The sequence below is a fragment of the Suncus etruscus genome, chromosome 4, assembly GCF_024139225.1.
Source record: "Suncus etruscus isolate mSunEtr1 chromosome 4, mSunEtr1.pri.cur, whole genome shotgun sequence".
NCBI classification, from domain to species: domain Eukaryota; kingdom Metazoa; phylum Chordata; class Mammalia; order Eulipotyphla; family Soricidae; genus Suncus; species Suncus etruscus.
This window is the reverse complement of record NC_064851.1, coordinates 99057188-99075718: the sequence shown is the minus strand read 5'-3', so window position 1 is coordinate 99075718 and position 18531 is coordinate 99057188. Positions and strand designations below refer to the sequence as shown.

General features: G+C 34.0%; 1 protein-coding gene and 1 non-coding gene across 5 annotated transcripts in view; one reads left to right on the top strand and one right to left on the bottom strand.

Moving 5' to 3' along the window:
• Positions 1 to 18531, top strand: part of PTPRK (protein tyrosine phosphatase receptor type K) — a 559851-nt gene that overhangs the window by 353884 nt on the left and 187436 nt on the right. The window lies entirely within an intron of this gene.
• On the bottom strand, positions 3731 to 3836 carry LOC126008335 (U6 spliceosomal RNA). The gene has a single exon (XR_007495670.1). It is a non-coding gene; the product is annotated as a U6 spliceosomal RNA (small nuclear RNA).

Below are 18531 nucleotides of genomic sequence, written 5' to 3'. Positions count from 1 at the left end.
CACACATTCTCTCTCTCTCTCTCTCTCTCTCTCTCTCTCTCTCTCTCTCTGTCTCTCTCTCTCTCTGTCTCTCTCATTCTCTCTTTTATTTTGACACTGTTGTTTGAACTATTGCTAATGAAGGCATGGCATGCATATCAATATATCTCCTTTCAGCACCCAGTTCTTATTTTTGTTTGTTTGTTTTTGGGCCACACCCTGTGATGCTCAGGGGTTACTCCTGAGTCTGTGCTCAGAAATTGCTCTTGACTTGGGGGACCATATGGGATGCTGGAGGATCGAATTGAGGTCCATCCTAGGTTAGTGCTTGCAAGGCAAACGCCTTACTGCTTGTGCCACTGCTCCTGGCCCCACAGCACCCAGTTCTTGTCCAGACTTTTTTTTATTGTAAAGTGATATTTTGTTGTTTAAGTTTCTCTCCCTCGCTATGTTTCCATAAAGCATTATGTTAAATACCTCAGTGTCAGCCCTTAGATTTTTGTAAGCATATTGAACATTTATGACTCATGGTTTACTAACTGAAGTCCTAGACTTTGCTCAACTGAAGATGTTCATATGTATAAAATGTCTTTTATTGGGGCCGGGCGGTGGCGCTGGAGGTAAGGTGCCTGCCTTACCTGCGCTAGCCTAGGAGACGGACCGCGGTTCGATCCCCCGGCGTCCCATATGGTCCCCCAAGCCAGGAGCGACTTCTGAGCGCATAGCCAGGAGTAACCCCTGCGCGTTACCGGGTGTGGCCCAAAAACCAAAAAAAAAAAAAAAAATGTCTTTTATTTCTTTATACTCTTTTTAGCATTTATGATAATCCATGACTTCCCAACTGGAATTGTATTCTAAAATCAAAGGAAAATTCAATTGCTGAGTGTCATCTTAAATATTTTTGAGATTTATTTGATTTTTATTTAGTAATGCTTTTCTATTTCATTTTTTTAAAAAAGCAGTTTATTTATATTTATTTATTTATTTATTTATTTATTTATTGTTTTTAAGGCCACACCTGGAGATGCTTAAGGGTTACTCCTGGCTCTGTGCTCAGAACTTGCTCGTGGCAAGCTTGAGGGACCATATGGGATGCCCGGAATTAAACTGGGTTTGTCCTGGGTTGGCCGAATGCAGGGCAAATGCCTTACCGCTGTGCCATCTCTCTGACCCCTCTAGTAATGTTTTTCTTATGCTTACATTAAACTATGGCAATCAATAGGAAATAAATAGAAAATATATGATCTATTGTTTTTAAAGATGGTTCCTGAGCTTAATAAAGCAGTTTAGCCAAAAAGACTGTTGTGTATTTGTCTGTGGCTAAGTCTTAACCCTTAAATTGACTTAAAAACTTTCTTTTTTGTCTTTTTTGTGGGAGTAGGTCCCACACATGGCAGTGCTCAGGCCTTATTCTTGGTCCTTCACTCAGAGAATAGCTCTGGTAGTGTTATGGTGACCAGATCTATTTCTTGCAATCAAATCTAGGTTCTTCTTTCACAAGGCAGGTGTCTTACCTGCTGTATTATTGCTCAATTCCCCTATTAAAGATTTTCTCTACTGCTAATTGCTATCACATTTTGTAATGATATACATGATTGTTATATAAATGGAGAGGTAAATTCATTCCCTTGCCTCATCTGGTTAGAGTAATAATTTAAGGAAATGCTGCAAAGAAGCCTAGAAGTAATTTTACTTATCACAGTATCCCATATTAATATAGAAAATTCCATTTAAACAAACTACAATATCTTATACAAATACTAAAAATATTAGCAATGTAGTTTACTTTATTGAGACGGTGCTACATATTTTCTGAAAAATAAACATATTTTTTAATGTTAAGCTCAAAAAAATAATATAAATAATTAGCTCAGGCCAGAGCTCTCAAGCCATGCATGACCTTCTGAATAACATTGGTCTTAAGGTCCTAGAGACATGTTGCACTGGTGGGACTGAATTTCCAGTCATAGTATTGAAACTTTTTAATCTGTTGATAACCAGGGACATTAAGATGCATGCCATGGCACTCCATGTAAGCCTATTCACTAAAATAACCAGTTTCTATAGTTAATTTATATGAACTATATACAAATTAAAATGATGAGAAGTATTTGATTAGAGAAGTCTGTCTCTTATTTCCTATATCCAAATCTTATTTCCTATCTATTCATTTCATCTGATTTCTTAATACTAGTTTAATAAAAATAGCTCAAAATTAGTAACTCATAAAAATTACTACAGTGTATTTTAATTACGGTTTAACCTGAAAAGTAATTTAAATTGGCGATTGGTGTGTGGGCCAAATGGGACTGAAACCAAATGAGTTTGTGTTTAAAAGCTAGTTTCATGTTGTATTAAATGGATTAAAACAACATGTTAGTGAGCATTGATCTGTCCCTATTGGATGCTTAATGTTCAGATTACATATCGAACCAAAATAAGTGAAAATATGACTGTGAAGTGCTTTTAGGTATTTTATTTTGAGAATACTTTTATCTCTGGGGAGGGGATAGAATAAAAATAATTTCCAGCATCTTTCAAATTTGTAAATGTCTTGACATTTTGGAATTGTTTTGATCTTTTTTGTACTGATTCTTCAGAAACATTTAATTTGAAAGCTCTTGTAAATGTAATTATATCAGACTCACTCGATTTTAATTTTATTTAAAAACTTCATTTTTAAACTATCTTGTACTGATGGTGTACTTTCTGATTTTTTACATTTTTAATGTCCTCATAATATATATGTGTATAATCTCATCAAGTGCTTATTATTAGATTTTTAAATGCATTGTATAATAGAACAACTGCTATTTTTCTTTAAGGAATGTTGATTAAACTTGCTCTGTTTTCAGATAAATATGAAAGTACATAATGTCATTTTTACACAGAATTAAAAGTATATGTGAATGTACTTAAGTATCATATAAGCACTGATATAATAGTAATTAAAATTAGAATGTCACCATCTTCCCCTTTACAAAATTCATATTCTTTTCTTTATAGTTAACCTCAAAATGTTATCAGTACTATTATTGCCTTCAGTTTGGTCTTCTAGAATATAAATAAATCATAACCTGTGCTAACTATATTACCTGATATGTCTTAGAGATGGTAATAACCCCAAATTCTTCATAATACAGAGTTATAATCTCCTTGAAAGCCAAAAGTAATATTTGGAGAAATCCTTATCTAACTTTTTTTAGTTAGACTTTGTTTAATTATATAATTTATGACTACTGGTTCTTCCAGTATTTTAATCAAAACTGAGAGAATATCACATTGTATATAGAGTATCTCACCATTAATATAAGTTGTTTGAATATTATTGATTATTTTCAAATTACTATTTTAGTACACCCTGAATTTTTTGATCACCATTTTGCCTTAAGAAGTCTATCTCCTTTACTTAAGTACATACACCTATATGTGTGTCTGATTATTAGCTTTACGTGAATTTTTAAAAATAACGTTAAATTCTAATTATTTTAAACAGTGCAACCTCTTACAAATTCTTTTTTTTTCTCTTTAAAAATTATGGGATGTTGGGGCCGGGCGGTGGCGCTGGAGGTAAGGTGCCTGCCTTACAAGCGCTAGCCAAGGAACGGACAGCGGTTCGATCCCCCGGCGTCCCATATGGTTCCCCCAAGCCAGGGGCGATTTCTGAGCACATAGCCGGGAGTAACCCCTGAGCGTCAAACGGGTGTGGCCCAAAAACCAAAAAAAAAAAAAAAAAAAAGAGAGGAAAAAAAAAATTATGGGATGCTTCACAAATTTGCATGTCATCCTTGAGCAGGGGCCATGCTAATCTTCTCTGTATTGTTCCAATTTTAGTATATGTGCTGCCGAAATAGCACTATAAATTCTTACATTAATTTGTCACAGATAGAATGCTATTCTATAATATTTTTTAAATGAATATATTTAAGATTTTGAAATTTAATTCTCGCAAAATAGTTTTTTTTTCTTTCAAAAAGTTCTCAGTAACTTTTAAAGGAGTCAATTAATTTTACTTATCTGTATTAACTTGTAGAATTTCTATTTTAAAGTGCAGATTTTGATTTTTCAAAGTTTAATGTTTAACATAGTCAGCTGAATCTATTATAATATGTTTATTTCACCGCAATTTTCTCAGTGAGATATATTTGTATCACAATTTTCTGAACTGGTAAATCTAACTCAGGGAAATCAGAATTATAGTCTTATATTTTTAGTTTGTTTATCTAGAGTATCCAGTTTTCTTATACTTTAAAATACAAAATTCTTTCTTTTTTAATTCTACTATTTGATCTTCCTAAAATCCCTACACACATACATGCACATTAATATAGTACTATAAATGAAGTAGTAAGGGGCCGGGGTGATAGTACAGTGGTAGGGCATTTGCTTTGCACACAGATGACACTAAATTCAATCCCTGGCATCTCATATGGCCCTCGAGCCTGCTAGGAGAGATATCTGAGCACAGAGCACAGAGCCAGGACTAACTCCTCGCACCCCGGTTATGGCTCATACACAAACAAAAGAAATAGAAGAAATAAATTTCTATACTTGAAAATATAACAGGTTAAATCAGAAAGATATGTGCATGTAACTAATTAGTTATATTTACAGGGATAACAACTTACTCTAAGATAACATAATTTTGCAACTTTTATGTAAGTACTTAATACATGTGCTTAAGATTAAATATGTGCTTTTCTAAAATTTTAAACAGTTAAGAAGAGTAAAAATGTTTTTAATACACCCTTTTCTGAAAATGCTTTCCTCGTTGCCAACGCTATTTTTTGTTTTCTTTCTAAAGTACATTAAAATCATCTGGTAAGAGCAATTACTTGTTATGGGGTCTTTCCAGTTAGAAGAGTTGGTAATTACAGCCTTTGTGGCGATAGCCTCCTACGCTTGCTCATGCTTCTTCTTGCACCTGAAGGGTATGATTATTTCTCTGCTAACTTACACCCTGACCCATATTATTGTTCATACAGTATTTCTTAAGGCATTTTGTAATGTAAAAAAGATATAAATGTGCAGCCTTAAATGGGGAATAATTCTAAAACTTCATTGAACAGTCAAAGAAAATGTACCTGGTTTACTCCACGTGTCTTTTTCCTCTGGGTATACCATCTGGTATTGAAGTTAAGAAACGACTGTTTCCCTTTCTCTCAGTAAAGGGAAATAAGTGATGCCATCATCAGAAATTGTCTGTATCGCATGCTTTAGCAATTGCATGTTAAAATTGCTCTATTAAATTGCCTTCTGCTTCTTGGTAACACATTGTGTCATTGCTTTATGATTAACTGACATTTAGATGCATCACCCTCATAGAGAAGGTCAATAGTTCAGGCGTCCAGAACATAATATATTTACACAATTGGTAAAGCTGTTCTCTACCCATGTATTGAAGTTCAATGCTCTTGGCAATTTTCAGTGAAACTTGTAGATTCTGAAGCAGGGAGAGAAGAAAATATCTTATTTTAAGCATTTATTTACCACATTGCATTTTTTTTCTCCCCTAAAGTCCCAGTGGGGGGAAAAAACCAAACAGCAAACTACACTCAGGCTTATACCTCAACTGTAAGGTGAGGATTTAAAATTTGGCCCTTTGGCTACAGCTTTAATAGCAAAATAAAACCATATATTGAATTTTACTGTGGTCTAAGAAATTTTCAATTACAAGAACTAGATAACATTTATGATGAAAACAAATTTAACAATATCTGAAAAAAAAAAGCCATGTTTTAGCAGTGTAATAATGGATTTCTTAAATTGAAAGCTTATTATTAATATTAGTTCTAAGATTCCTTGGTAGCTATTTCTTTTTCATAGTATCTTTATGAGGTTTTAACTTAGTATATTTTTGGACTTTTAAATAACTTCATTTTTCAAATTTTTTTCATTTTTTTTTACCTTCCTTTATGCTACATTTAATAAGATTTTTAAAAGGAATGTTATTGTTGAAGTTTAAAAATCCCAGAGGTAAAGTTAGTTACACTGGTGAAGGGAGGTGTTCTTTATATATCTGAAACCCAACTACAGTCATATTTGTAATCAAGGTGTTTAAATAAAGATATTAAAAATATTAAAAATAAATAAAAATCCCAGAGGTAGGTGTCAGGTGATTTGCAATGGGTAGGGCACATACCCTGACTAAGCAAAAAGGATTTGATTTCCAGCACCCCACGAAGTAACCAGACTTATTCTCCTGTGCACTGACTGTTTGCCTCATAAAATACAAACAACCAAAAATACGAAAAGTTAAAAGTCATTTGTAAAAAGTAGTAAAAATTAATTCTTATATTTCTAATTTAGTTTATATGATTGTGTTTTACCTATACAATTTCATACCTTTCCAAAATATATCATCACAGCAAATCTATAAGCAAAATACTATAACCTTCCATAGTCATTTTTCCCTCCCAATTTCGCTACTCCTAGTTACCTCTCCAGTTTTGTCAGCTCTATACTTTTGAGTCCAAGAGTACCCCCTCCAATGGTTTCCTCTGTTTTTCTTGTTTTACTTCTCTGTATCCTGTATATTAGTGACATCATCTGATCGTCTATCTCCTTATAACTTATTTCACTTAGTTTGATCCCAAGTGCTTCAGTTGATTTTGTTGAAACGTGAAATATTTCATTTTTATCCTGTGACTCAGTAATATTGCATTGTTTATATATATGTATCACATTTTCTTTACTAATCTTTCATTAGGCTGTTGGGTTTTATACATATTTAGTGATTTAAAAAATCTCTGTAATGAAACAGGTATACAGACATCTTTTTGAATTAATGCTTTACTATTAAGTAGACACCTACCTGTGGAATTGCTGTTTCATATGGTAGATAAGTTTTTAATATTTTGATCTATCTCTAAACTTTTCTATAGAAACTAACTGTATTTTCATGCCCAATTGTATATGAGGCTTCTTTTTTTTCTATATACCACCAATAATTATGTTTTCTGATCTTTTAATTTAAGTTATAGCATTAGTATGATTATCTCATTTATTGTTTTTTGTTTTTTAATATGGCCCACACACCTGATCTTACTAAGATTTAGTTAATCTGAGATTACTCTAGGTGAGCTGGGAGCATGGCTTTTTAGGGTGCAGGGATCTGAACCCTAGTATGCTAGCTGTATACTAAGCAAACATCCTACATACTCTTCTATCTCTCTGACCCTTCTATTTTTCTAGTTTTATTCCCATGATATATTTTCTTATATTTTAATATGACTTTTGGCCATCAGAATGCTTTCCTTGGTAGACTTAGTCTCTTCTACCCATTTATTTTGTATTTTTGTTGTTGAAACTTCTAAGATCTTTGTGTATCTGTGCTTTTTTCCCTTTGTCAGATATTCTGAACATTTTCTCCCACTCAATGATTGCAATTATGTAGAAAATAGGTTTTGAATTTTCTTAAAACCCAAAATAAAATTACTACTTAAGACACCTTTTTCTTGTAAGTATAATCTAAGAAACAAAGTTTCTTACATTTTCAGGGATGGTATTTTGGTTTGCAAAACATTTATTAAGAAAAGCTTTTATTGTTTTTTTGTTTGTTAGCTGCTCTGAAACATACTGGGTCTTCAGAGATGTAGAAGCACCTTGCACTTGATCCTAGCAGTCAGCAGGACAGACCTATAAACAAAGAGTAAAATGTCAAATGATAGAAATTTAGAAGCAGGAGCTATTCTTCAAGAGACTATTTCAAAAAGACTGTCACCAAAAATTATGGCTTTTAAACTGGATCTTAGAAATTGACTGAGTTTTAAGAAAAGAAAGAAAATAGAGTTATAAACAAAGGTAACCACATGTTTCACCCAATTGTAAATATTGGAGATTTTTTTCTGAGTCCTGAAATAGCTGGAGCATTGGCTAACTCATTGCTGTGGTAGCATCAAGGCTGGCACTTATGATATGATTTAGTACAGTATGGTTCCAGTTGTGATTGTGTTGTTTTTAAGAAGCAGACTGATAGATCACTAAATTTGATCATATGAGGTTAGGTCTTTTCAACTCTGTAGAATATGATCTGAATAAAAGGAATGATTTGGAGCAGAAAACCATTTAAATACATTTATAATTTTAAAGTATGCTGATTATAAACTTCCATTTTACCTTTTTAGACAATTTTTGGTTGGGGGACTTATGCCACACCTTGTATTGCTTAGGGCTTACCTTGATTCCCTGGGTAGGCTTGGGTGTGATGTTGGTACTGAGCATTGAGCCTTTTTATCTAATTTTACAATAAAATTAAGGGCCTGAGGGAATAGTACAACAGGTAGGGTGTTTGCCCTGCATGTAGCCTACCAGGGTTAGATCCTGGCATCCCATATAGTTCCCAGATCCTGCCAGGAGTGATTTCTGAAAGTAGCCCTTGTGTGCCACCACGTGTGGCCCCATAAATAAAAACACATACCTCAAATCAATGTATCCTCCACCTCTAGATTTTCTTCCTCTAACTTTAAGTGAACCATTAGCATGTAAAATGGCAGTATATTTATTCATAGTTCTTCGCCACATACTGACTATTAATTATACCAATAAATGCATTTTCACCCTCATTTGTTTTTATTAAATTTGGTGTGAACAATATTTGGCAGATGGTAATAATCATAATAATCAACTTCAGGCCCATAAAATGTCCTATGTATTTTCTTCCAGCATGTGTCCTTTAGTATTAATAAATAGGACAGTGTTGAAAATGCTATATGAATAATATGTTTCATGGTAATGGCTCAAGATTATTTGAAGTGAAAAATGACCTAAAAATCATAGTAAACCTTTTAATCCCTGGCACCATATATGATCAAACTACCACCCCTTTTCTCCTCATTCATCCCCTGGAGTAATCTCTAAGCACAGAACCTGGAATACAGCTGGGTTTGTATCAGCTATTCCCCACTCGGAGTAACTACAACTTCCTCATACTCATAATAATTATGAAGATTTATTCTGGTGATTCAACTTATGAATCTAGATTTTTCTGTAATGGTACAGGTTTTGTGATACTATAAAGTCTTATTATTAATTTTCCTTTTTTTTAACTTAGAGAATATAACTCTACCTTCATTGTTTACTTCTTTAGCCCAACTTCAAACAGATTGATGGACTTTTATGCTTTTTTATCCATTCAGTGCATCTTCATTTTGATTAATATATTGAATATTTTTACAAAGTAGAGATCTTAAAGAACCATTAACTGGATTTTTATTATTAGATTTTGGTTTGTTTTTATAAAATATTTCTTAAATTTTAGTTTGAGAAAACGATTCAAAAGATTTTAGAAAGATTAAAAATCTGCTACATCATTCTAAGTAAAAATTGATCTGGACTTGAATTGAATCAGAAGAGATAAGAATGCCAGTAAATGAAAAGTTGAGAAAGTTTTGAAAGGCTCAATCAGTAGAATTTTGTGACATATATTGGAAGGCTTGGAAAATAATCTTTACTTAAGATAGAAAAGGCAGAGGAAAGTGTTAAAAATGTAAACGTTGTTAGAGAGCTTGGTATACATAGGTGATAACCATCATCATTTATTCAATATATTGGGGTTAAAAGCATGGAGTTATAATATCCTGTACTAAATATTTTTCAGATTTATTCCACAACATTTTTAGAATTATACACTTTATGGTATGGAATTGTATTTACATTAATTAGAATTATATTCTCTGAAATTTTCAGAGAACTGAAATTATTAGTTTATTTACATTATTCTAAAATATACAATGACTTTTTCCCCTTTGTTTTTCTTGGTCTTGAGTTAAAAGCAGGGTGTAATTTTTGTTGTTGTTTTGTTTTGCTTTTTTTAAATTTTTTTTATTTTGAATTATGAGAACAAAGATGCAAAGAAAGAGGACAAGGTAAAGTTACAGTGGAAGGATAATCACCCATAACATAATTCTCAGAAGTCCCCTTGCTGATGTCTTAACTTTGAACTTTCAGCCAAAGAACATTAAGATAAATAAAACAGAATCCATGTACAATTACTTTGTCCCTCAAGTCCCCAGATTGTAACACATTATAATATTTCTTAACAGCACGCAAGGCAATCTAAAGCCATAAGACTTACGTAACTCCTTAAACATTAGAGGCATAATATTTTTTACATTTCCATGTACATGCATATTAGCTTAAGTTAACCTCAAATTTTAAGTGGGTTTTTTTAAGGATTAGAGTCAAAGGAGCTCAGTAAAAATGGTGTTAGAGTGGAAATTGTTTTTTGCATAGGCCCACCAAAATATGAGGGACATGGAAAGGAATAACCTTGGCCTAAATACAAAGAGATCCTACCCCTGAAGTTTCCTGGCATAAGACAAACTCTAGGCTCCAGGCAAGCTAGATCGTCCAATCCAAGACATTGTCCGTAGTGCCAACACACTTTCACACAGTCTCTGTTGTTGGTATAATGTTTCTGTATTAAAGATCCTGGAATCTGCATATCCTACATTGAAGTCAGGATGTGGAGCATCTTCTCATTTCACCTCACCATTAAAGGGCAATGCAGGAAGCCCTGTCCTGTAAGCAGGTCATTGTTGTTAAGTCTTCTCAATGTTAAGGGAAGTCTCTTTTGAGCAGGTCAATGTCTGAGCAGTGGTAGGGTCTTCTGTGGTAGGGGATTGCTTCCAGGTGATGTTATAGACAAACCTGGATGTTTCATGGATGGCTTCCCTGGTTCAGGGGTGCACGGAAAATGCCCTTTCTTCTGAGGCCTGTGTCAGGTCATTATGTCAGTGTTCAGGGTGTAAGGTCACTTTGCACTACAAGATTTGTGTATTCTAATCTCTATTAGATAGGATCTTATTTGTATGTATAGTATTTTCTCATTTTAATGTGCCTATACAAAAAAGCAGCGGTGCCACGTGGCATTATTGGTGCATATGGGGGACATAAGAACAAGTCCAATAATCCCCATGACATGGTTCAATCATAAGCATTAAACTGGGGGACTCTTTCACCAAAATTCCTTGTTGAATAGCTCATAAAGAGAAGATAAACAGTGGTTAGAATCATCATTGTATAAGAGAATATTTAGTAAGACTTATAGTTGTCAGGGAAAAACAAAATATTCTAAAGACATTTGTGTCCATTTTATGTCTTTTGAAACAGTTCAGGGTTGTTACACACAATGCACGGCTTTGGTCTGTGATTAGGATTGTGCAATACTGAAGTTCAAAAGAGTAATGTGGGTTAGTGATGTTTGGGTGAGAGAGTTAAGGAGTAAAAATGAACTTTGAAGGGGTGTGGAAAAGGGCAGAATACAAAATGGACATTCTGGATACGCAAAACATAACATAAAGATAAGGAATACTCTTAATACAAGCAGTGTGCGCCAGGGCGCTAGCTTGTGTGCGGTTTTCCATATGCAGAGTGGTTAGAAATTGCCAGTGACAAACTTATTGCAACCGAGCAAATCTCAGCACACCCCAAGTTAGGACCAACCATTTCTGGCAGCCTGGGCTGCCACCCCAGAAGGCCTGGAGGCCGGGGGCAGAAGAGGGGAAGGCTGGGAGCCTATCTAAGCTCCCAGCGCACCCAAGTTGGGGAGTAGGCCTTCCACATGGGGTCTCCCCCAACCCCATGCCGGCTAGAGCTAGCCTCCAGCTCAAGACAGGATCGAGAGAGAGCCAGAAGCCAGGATCTGCCCGCCCTACACCCTGTGCCCTTCCCTCCCTAGAGCTGAGGGAAGGACGGGGAAAACTTGGGACTCCATCCAGGAGGGACCCCCCGACACCCACCTTGTCTGGCCGCCTGGGCTGCCACCCCAGAAGGCCTGGAGGCCAGGGGCAGAAGAGCCTATCAAGGCTCCCAGCACACCCAAGTTAGGGAGAAGGCCTTCCACATGGGGTCTCCCCCAACCCTATGCCCGCTAGAGGTAGCCTCCAGCTCAAGAGAGGATCGAGAGAGAGCCGGAAGCCAGGATCTGCCCTTGTTTTGCTTTTTGTTTACTTTTCGTGCTGTCATGTGAGCTGAAATCTACCCTGTCCTAACATTAGTTGTTTTATATTTATAAGTGCATTAAATATATTTATTATAGGCCTTATAAATGCTATTATTTACTCAAAATTGTAACATTAGGGACATTTTAATTGTTCCTCTGAATGGCAACTTGGGGCCTTAAACAGAATAAAAATGTTGAATGTCTCGGGTTGATTCTTTTCCATATCACTCTCTAATTTCTTCCTGCATCCCACATCACCCCAAAAATACCTTGTACACTGAAGCTGGATCAGAAATACCTTTGTTCTTCTGACACCTTCACTGAGCAGACAAGCTACGTGAGCCCCTAGCAGCTAGTGAGAGCATCTTGGTTTTACCACAGGACAGAGGGTTGCATTGATATCAGTCAAATTTTACACATAACTTCTTTTTCATCCTTCCATCACCTGGTTGCTTTAAACACAAACTAAAAAATAAAATAGTCTTACTGTTTAAAATTTCAAAGCAGAATCCTCTGTAGGAAAAAATTGAGAAATTCAACTTCCCAAGTCATTTCAGCAGAGCAGGAGAAAAGAAGTCTTTCCTGTTTCAACATAGAACAGAAAATTTATGTTTCTTCTATTTGGCAGATTTAGTGGAATGTTCTTATAAACCAAAAAGTAGGTTAGGAAAAGTAAGATTTTGTTAGAAAAATAGTACAGATAACCATCTTAAGAAAATAACTCCTCATTTGCCTGGTACTGCATCAAAAATCAGGAGAATTCATTCTTCACTCTCTCTTAGTCTTTGAGTATATATTATGTTAATTTTAAAGAGTACTAGATTAATGGAAATTATTTGTCTTGACATTTCTTTTTCTTTAAGTTAGGTAAATTATTAATGATAATTTTGTTACTTATTAGTAAGTATCCTTTAAATTATTTGTAGTCATTGTATTTATTTTGCTGTATATCATTTTAGCAAAAACATTGTCAACTATTTCTAAAAATGGTTAACCCGTTTTATTATTTTTTTGGCAAACTGAGTTTCACTTCTGATTTTATTCATAATGTTAATTTTTAGATATTTGACAAGTGCCTTTAAGCTATTTTTTATTTTGCTGCAGATTATTTCAGTAAAATCATTGCGAAATATATCCTAAAAATAGATGATCAAATCTGTTATTATCTTTTAGAAAATAAGTTAGTGTCACTTCTGATTTGCAATCGACTTTGATGAAAAATCCAAATTTGGGCAACTGTTAATCCCCAGAAACATGTTTACAGGAAGACATAAGAATATATTTATAACAATAAAATTAATGTTTGGTGAGATATCCTTATTAAATTTAAAACAAGATTTATCTGATGAAATTACTTTTTAAGAATTAGAAAATTTACTTTTTGTTTTCAGCCACAATCAGAGGTGATCAGGTTTCCTGGGTCTGTGCTCAGACATTACTCCTAGCAGGCGGACTTAAGGGGGGACCATATGGCAGGGATGGTGAACAAGTTCAACACAAAGAGCCAAAATTTTAAACTGTGAGAATCAGAGAGCCACACCACGCAATGGCCTGCTAAGACAGGCAAACACTCAAACAAAAGCATATAATTTTAACAATAATATATTAAACACATATTGCATTTTGCCATTTTGAGTGAGGGTAAAAATCCTGTTCACCACACCTTCCGTATGGGATGCCAGAAATCAAACCCTGGTTGGCCACATGCAAGGCAAATGCCCTACCTGCTGTGCTATCACTTGGACCATCTCTTTTTTATACCAGTCATCAAGGGCCTAAAGATTTTGGAAAGAGAAGTGGTTTAACCAGGCTTATTACTTGAACAGAAAGAAAATAAAGGCATTTCCCATTACTATTTGCTATTAAGGTGTTTGCATTGTTCCCCCCCATCCCCCGAGTATCCCTCAGACAACCACAATGCTTGTGGCAATAATAATCCACTGTTGTTTTTTGCTATTAATGAAATTGTAGTTCAATCTTTCCCCAAATAACATATCACTTTAGGCTTGGGAGAATTCTGTCATTCTGTCCTACTTGATGTAGTTTGTGACATTCTGGCTGAAATGACTTTAGATTAACTGTGTTCAGGAAAGTAAAGAGTGAAGTAAACTTTTATTTTTCTAGTTCTCTTTCCTTCTCTATCCACCTCTTGGCAGTACTCCTGTTATAAGTTTTTTATAAATTTAAAACTTTGTATAAGTTTTTAAGCCTCGTTTCTCTATTAACATCTACTAAGGAAAACTTGAAGTAATACTAAAAGAAATTTTCGTTGCATAAATGAGCTCATTCTTCTGTAAAAAAGTTATTATTGTGGAATTTGTAAAGTCAGGTGGAATAATTTTGTCAAAACTATAGCATTAACAGTCTTGTAACCATGACATAGATCACAGTGAAATTAAAAAAAATTATTTTAGTTTACTTAGATCTACACAGTGATACAGATTTGTTTGGAGCAAACTCTTTCTTTTTCACATAAGTCAAAATATGTGAGAGAATAATAAAATTGAATTGTTAATTACCTGTTTGGGAACTGTGACAGGAATTTCTCCTAAGCTTGTGCGAGAAAACATATTCTGGTCCTTACAGAACATCCAGCAGCATTTCCATTTCAGAAACACATTTTGTAAGAAATTTTTATTTCTGTCACTTTTTGCTCTGATTTTTAAAATACCTACCCATTGCTCTGCTTCTGAATGTTTCTTTAAATTAAACTAAAAATATTAGTCCCTTGCTTAGAATTCCACTTTTCTTTCACCTTAGGATGTTTGGAGACAATAATTGCATTGACAAATGCTAATATTGAGTTTATTAGAGTAACAATTGGGGTGAGATTTATATGTGCATTTTGTTTAATTTATATGTGAATGAACACTTTGCATATAAGATATTAACATAACACAATTTTAAATTCTGTAATACTGTTGTAATTTGAGTTTATAGTCAATTTCATTTTAAAAGCTTTCTGCCTAATAATATGTTATATGACATTTACTATTAAGTTTGCTTACTTTTCTTGCTTTATACACAGTTGTGATGGCTTTTTTTAATGGCAAGGTGATGCTTTAGTTTATATTTCTGTTATAGGCACAATATGTAAATAAAGCAGTAAAACAATTTTTATCTTTTTTTGGTTTTTGGTTTTGGGGTCACACCCAGAGACGCTCAGGGATCAATCCTGGCTCTATGCTCAGAAATCGTCCCTGTCCATGCTCAGGGGACCACATGGGATTACATGAATCAAACCAGAGTTCATCTTGTGTTGGTCGCGTGCAAGGCAAACAAACGCCCTACTGCTGTGCTATCTCTCTGGCCCCAATAAAACTATTTAAATAAGTTATTAATTGCTGATTGAGTGTTCTGAAATTTGAATATGTATTTCTGAAATTACAGTTATACATATGTGCATTATATATATATATATATATATATATATATATATATATATATATATATATATATATATATATATATATATTTGAGGAGTTACACCTCATCAGTGTTTTGGACAATGGCCAGTAAGGAGATTGAATATGTATTTCCACATGCAATGCATGTGCTACATCTCTTGGGCTGTTTCTTTGGTTTTTAGAAATTATTTAATTCCTGGTTATTACCATATACTTATAACCCAATTAGTCTTAGGTATCAGGAAAAAAATATCATTGTTAATTCCACATGATTTAAAGCATGTCTATTTAGCATCTCTTTATTTTTTTTATTATTTTAAGAATGTTAATTCTATCTTAATTTCCAAAATAGTATTAGAGAGCAATATTAAAGAGCAAAATTTTTTATAAATCCTTTATGATTTATAATAAAATAGCTATGCCTAGCAATCACATCAAAGCATTTCAATAATTGTGCTCACTATTTGACATCATGACTACTCTATAATATTTATAGTGGTGGCCTTGCAGATGTATGATTTTTTTCTTTAGCCTGGGGATCATACAGTACCTGCAAAATAAATAGGCGTTCAGCATGCTAAGTATGAACTCCAACCTGTTTAATTTTTTTTCTTATGCAGGAGGTGATTTCTCTTTACTAGTTTTTTTTAATGAAGTTTAAATTAATATTAGAAGTACTGTTTTTTTGCTTATGTACTACTGAATCATACCTCTACAGGAATGCTAAGATTTATCAAAGAAATTTTTTTATTTTATGTATAAAGAAAAGCAATCTAAGAAAAGTTAAATATTTTTAGGTTTGAATTATTATGTTATCAAACTAAGATGTGAACCAAGATGTATCTGACTTCATAATTCATAAGAACTTATTCATAGAGTTCAGTTTCATAAAATCTACTGACAGAATAACGTACCTTTTCTTAATTTGGAAAGTAGCAAAAAAAATCTGTGGAACTTAGAAATTCAAATATATCATGGAACTTGTCCAGAGAAATATTTGCAATGCTTATTAGGCAATTCTTGTGAAGATAACCATGTACTTTCTTGCCCCCCCTATTATTTTTGTATTGAAGCTTTGTGCAAATTGATTTTCTAAAATTATGTCCCCTATGTCTATTGATATTAAAGCCAAGAAGAATACTTACTGATCAGAATTTTAGTAACATTATGCATCCCAAATTTGGATGGAATAAACGTGTATATATATAGTGTAGTATTTTATTATATACATTCATTAATTTTATTTTATTTGGGGGGGCACACCCAGTGGTGCTCAGGGGTTACTTCTGGCTCTGCACTCAGAAACTGCACCTGATTTAGGGGACCAGATGCGATGCTGAAGATCAAACCCAGGTTCAACCTATGTCAGCTAAGTGCAAGGCAAATACCCTACTATTGTGCTACCACTCCAGCCCGACATTCATTAATTTTTAATATATATCATTTCACTGATAGGGGAAAGTAAAATTTAAAAACAGTAAAATTGGGGCCAGAGAGATAGCATACCGGCAGGGCGTTTGCCTTGCATGTGGCAGACCCAGGACTGACAGTGGTTAGAATCCCAGCATCCCATATGATCCCCCTGAGCCTGCCAGGAGTAACTTTTATAGTGCAGAGCCAGGAATAGCTCCTGAGCATCACCTGGTGTGACCCAAAAACCAATAAAATAAAATTACATAGGGATTTTGAGAGGAAACTGGGAAGAATGATCACTAAAAATTTCCACTGGTGAATATTATTGTACATTGTATGACTGTAACTCAATCATGAACAACTTTATCTATAGAAGAAAAGGAAAACAACTGTCTTATGGACAAACTTATAACCCTCCCCCCATTTTTTTAAATTAGAACAATAACAAGCAGTAAAATTAGAGAAAGTAAAATGTGTTATAAAGTAGTAGAGTTTTATATGAATATAATTTATACTTGTAATTTCTTTTGTTTTGGTGTTGGTTTTTGGGCCACACTCAGTGACACTGGGGGTTACTCCTGGTTATACTCTCAGATACCGCTCCTGAATTGGGGAACCATATGGGATGCCAGGTATCAAACCAAAGTCCATCCTGGGTCACCCATGTGCAAGGCATCCATTGGCCCTACTGCTGCGCTATTGCTTCAGCCCCATTACCTGTAAATTATATATTTGAGTAGTAACAGAAATTAATCCTCTTGTAAAAACATCAATGTCTTGTGGTTGTATATAAACATTGCAATTAATAAGTCCATTAGATTGTATCATAGTATATTTTGACTTTCTATTATTTAAATGCCATCTCCATTTACATTTTGTAGTGCTGATGTTAACCTTGTGAGCTTTAAATTCTCAAGAAGTTAATGGTCTGTTATATGAATATAATAGTTCTTAGGAGAGAATATTAGATTATATTATGCAATTTAAAATGTAACTTGATCTCTATCTCACGGTCATAAAGAAGGATCATAGCTCTGGTTGAAATTGTGTACCTTTGTTCATTTTGATGCCAGTGCTATTTTTAGTGTAAATGTAGGAATTTTACTTTTTCCTTTGCTATCACATTTATTTGCTTACCTAGTAAGAGAAAGAAAATGAATACATTCTCAAAGTATGGGTGTCCTGAAAATTACCATATTAAATATGATAAATTCAAAGCACTCTGTTTTTGTCAGACCCTTGTCAGACTTACCTTGAGTTTAATTTTATAAAATTTCGTAAGAGTTAAATTTGAATTGAGGCTAATGTAACTGACAAGAGAGAAATAGCAGCAATTGGCTTACACTAAACAAGTTTGAATGGTTGTTAATGTGAATGACTTTCAAGCAGTGAATGTCAGAGAACAGTAGATTACTTTCCTTACCTCAGGCATTTTAAACCATCTCCTGTGGTAGACTGACATAATTTCTCTTCCTCTCTTGAAACTGGGAAGCAAAGTAATTGGAGTCTGGTAATTTTGGCCTATGGCTGATGAAGATAAATCATAACCATCTATGGAATACACACTGACAATTCACATCGGGCTACTAGAACATGAACTTTCAACATCGCATTAATCAAATATTATTTCTTTCTGATTTATATTCAAAAATGGCCTGGAACTGTTAATTGTGATGGCAACTATCATTTGTTATTTTTGACAAAATTTCACACACAAACCAAATGATATCAATTTGGAAACGATTTTGTTCTTAAGATAGGCTAGAGTTTTATCCCTTTTGTAACATT